Below are 3,994 nucleotides of genomic sequence, written 5' to 3'. Positions count from 1 at the left end.
CAAATAACTTATGACAATAATAAATAGTCAACGTCCAGTTATTTAAGAGTTCCTTCGCTAAAACCAAAAACACTACCATCCACAAAGTTGAAAAACAAAAATACACTCTGAATGAATTGAAAAGACTTTTTTTTTTTGCAGGCAAAATGTGAATATTATATATAATAATAAGGTTACAAAATAGGGGTTAAGCACCACTCGGGCTGGATTAAGTTCCCACTTTGAATCCAAAATAATATATTTCATGAAGGTGATAAAACCTTCATTCTAATTTCTAAACCATGTGTGTTTCCAGTAAGAATAATTCATTTATATCTTGCTGAAATGTTTCTAGCTAGCCCTGGGTGGACGAGGAGTTGGATCGACATCTTTCCCCTTTGTCTTGCTTCCTTTCTTCTTTTGAATCTGCCATGGTTCCTCACCATCCTTTGAGTTATCCTCGTCTTCAGCATGCTCCTGCACCATCCATGCAGGCCAGTGCCGGCCCTGAGGCAAAGCCACACAAGCAAGCGCTTTGGGCCCCCATTATTTTGGCAAAGTAAGGGGCCACCAGTCCACCATTAGAGTCCACTGAAACATTTTAACGCACCTTGCAATATACGTACACTTACTAATAAGAACAATATAATTATAGGCTTAATCGAAGCTTATATATAGCTAATGAAATTATTAAATCCACTTGCTATTTCACAGATTATGAAGTTAAAAGATGCATAAAATCTTATTTGTTACATAAAATAAAAAGAAATTCGACTAAAAAGAGGAGAAAACAAATGATAACGCGAGGCAAAAAATGCATCGATTTTTGTTTTTAACATGTGAATAGACACATATAGGGCCACATTTTAAAAGTTGGCTTCGGGCCACCATAAACTCAGGGCCGGCGCTGATGCAGGCTTATACTTTTTCATTGCTATCGTCTGCCATGTTTCTTCACCATCCTCGGCATTATCATCTTCATCCGCGAGTTCAACCCAATTAACCGATTTTAGCAATGAATTTGCCTCATTCAATAATTTGAGCATGTTTCCCTCTCCAATAGTGGTAGAAGAATTGAACTCAGCCATTCTCATTGTTGAAGAGGAATTGGGCTCTAAAGCTCCACTCTTCATAGTACTCGCAATGGGAGAATAGGAATAATTGAAAAGACTAAAACCCCAACAAACTCTATAAATCTTTCATCATTTGAAATCAAAATCTATTTCTCTAAAACCCTCAAAACCAAAGTTACGCGACTTGAAACAAAACCACCTCTCAATGGGCTTTTCAATCATAGGCCACCCCTTCTATCTCATTTCTCCAACTCTTATTAGCTTAACTACACTTGCATTTCTATCATGCTCCAGCGTAGTACGTACTAGTACTGCTTCAGATTATACCAATTTAGTCTACCAAGGTTGTGCAAAGCAAACTTTTCTAGACTCATCTAGTGTTCATTCACAAACCCTTTCAACACTATTTGATTCCCTTGTTTCTCAATCTTCAAAATCCAACTTCTTCAAAACAAGTTCAAGTGGTGACCAAGCTTCCATATCTGCTCTCTTCCAATGCAGAAGAGACCTTAGTTTTGGAGATTGCAACTGTGTAAGCAAACTTCCAAACATGTTGAATAGTTTATGTGAAAACACTATTTCAGGAAGAATTCAACTCTCAGGTTGCTACATTCCTTACGAACAAAATGGATCTCCTCAAGTGTCTAATTTTGACTTGCTTCATAAAACTTGTAGTGCTACACAAGCAGAAGGAAGTGGATATGAAGAGAGAAGAGACGCGGCATTTGCTGCATTGAAGAAGGGAATGGTCAGTGGTTATGGATTTTACACAACAATATATGAATCAGTTTATGTGTTGGGACAATGTGAAGGTGATTTAAGTATTGGAGATTGTGGAGAGTGTGTGAAAAGTGCAGTTCAGATAGCTCAAATGGAATGTAGAAGTTCCAGCTCTGGTCAGATTTATTTGCACTAGTGTTTCATTAGCTATTCTTACTTTCCCAGTGGGATTTCAAGAACATATTCAGGTATATATTTCTAGGCCTCCTGCCTTCTATAACAAATTATGGCACGTTGCTTAACTATAATTTTTTAATTAGTTTAGATTAGTGTTCCTTTTAATTAGTTGGTTACATTTGTGATTTGTTTGAATGACAGATGATGAGACAACACAAAATTCAGGGAAAAAAAATAGCTATTGTGGTAGGAGGGGCAGCAGGTGTAGGGCTTGGAGTTATATTTTTGATGTTCATCAAATCTTTAGTAAAGAAACATGAAGGTAAGGATTTTGTAACTAATGAAAAAAAAATGACTAGAATGAAATGGATATCTTTGTTTAGTTTAATTGGTTTCTTCTTCATTATGGTATCTACTAGCTAGTGTTACTGTTGATGATCTCTTACTCCATGCAGATTATTAAAAGATGGAACAAAACTTGCTCGAAAAGTAATTTCTTACTTTTGAGGTGGGTGAATTTGGTGGGAAAGAGGGGTTATTAGCTAGGTGGATATTGTTGGTGGAAAAATCAGATTGTTGGGACTTGGGAAGAGAAGTGTCCAAATATTGGAGGAGTAAAAGGTGTAAATGGAAGGAGAAGAAGACATAAAGAGAAACACTGTCCTTTGTTAGCTTCATACCTTGTGAACATTGTACTCCATCAGTTTATCCTCTCATTGTATCTTTCCAATCTACTTAGACATTATATTTATTTAGTGTCTTTTTCCTTCTAAACAACATTTGATAGATTTTAAAGTTTGAACTATATAACAAATTCAAAGGGAATGCCGTTCAAGAACAATTTAAAAACCAATTTATAAAGAGAGTTCTGAACAGGAAGCCGAATGCCAAGAACAATATTTCGTGAGTTTCATGAAACTTGCAGATATCGTCATCCTGAATCCTGATAATGTAATAGCGTGACACACAACGCGACGACAAAGAAGTACATATATAGCTACATATAAGAGGATGTGGACCAAAATGTTGCTTATATCCCGAATCAAGTTTTCGTGTTTCTCTTTGTAAGTTGTTGTTGATTGTCAATGTGTGTGTGTGTTTGTGTGCAACAATTGATGAAATAATATGACAAAAGGGACAACTCTTTGTTGGTATGATGTGCTATGCAGTGCAACAAATTTGAGTAAATTTATGTTCACAAAATGAATGAGAAAAATAATACAGTCTAATTCAGGAAAAAAAAATATATAGTTTTAGAGTGATACGGTGATTACATTTTTTGTTTGAAGAAAGTCCTCACTGAAAAATGGTTCTGTTTCTTTGTAGTTAGTTATTTTTGACATTGTGGGTACTGTTTTTTTTTTGTTTTGTTTGGACTTTGGAATTGCATGAACATGTCAGCATTCTATCCCAGTTCAACTAGTATAATGCATGTCAGCATGTGTTAACTGAAAATATTCATATTCATATAAGTTTTTGCATTTGGAATTCTGTTGTTTGAACTTTGAAGTTCTATTGCCCATATTCACCATATTCAATATTGTTTACTATGTTTAATTTTAGCTTATGAATTGAACTGATATAAGGTTTCTACAATGTAGCCTGCCAAGTGTCAAAGCTAGAAAAGAAGATTGTAGATTATATTACTCAGTATTGCCTCTTTATTATGGTGCAAACAAAAAGGTACGTCCAATTTTCTCCATATGAGCATTTTTTTTTTAAAGTGCTAATATGAGGTTGTTATTGATTATTGAAACTTGTTCCCAGTATGAGGGTGCTATAGGATATCGTTTTATTTTCTTCTCTTTGAATATAAGTTTATTCTCGTATGAGAAATAAGGATTGTGTGTATACACACCAAGAGTATATATGTTATAAATCATTTTTAGCCTTTTTTCTAGGACTTAGATCGATTTGGTTATTATCTAACTTGACTGACCTGAGTTGTTTTAGTTTTGAATAAATGAAAAATCTAAGTCTGTAACTTTCCGTTATCTTTATATATATATTATAGCTCTACCCTCTTCAATTGAGGAAGCGTTTCT

At 34.7% G+C, this 3,994-nt stretch overlaps 1 pseudogene; it reads left to right on the top strand.

The window, feature by feature from the left end:
• The first annotated feature begins 1,257 nt into the window (after nucleotides 1-1,257).
• On the top strand, nucleotides 1,258-3,788 carry LOC147524627 (plasmodesmata-located protein 2-like; annotated as a pseudogene).
• Nucleotides 3,789-3,994: the final 206 nt, after the last annotated feature.

This window comes from Coptis chinensis, chromosome 1 (assembly GCF_015680905.1).
Source record: "Coptis chinensis isolate HL-2020 chromosome 1, ASM1568090v1, whole genome shotgun sequence".
Classification (NCBI taxonomy): domain Eukaryota; kingdom Viridiplantae; phylum Streptophyta; class Magnoliopsida; order Ranunculales; family Ranunculaceae; genus Coptis; species Coptis chinensis.
This window is presented reverse-complemented; position numbering and strand designations above follow the sequence as displayed.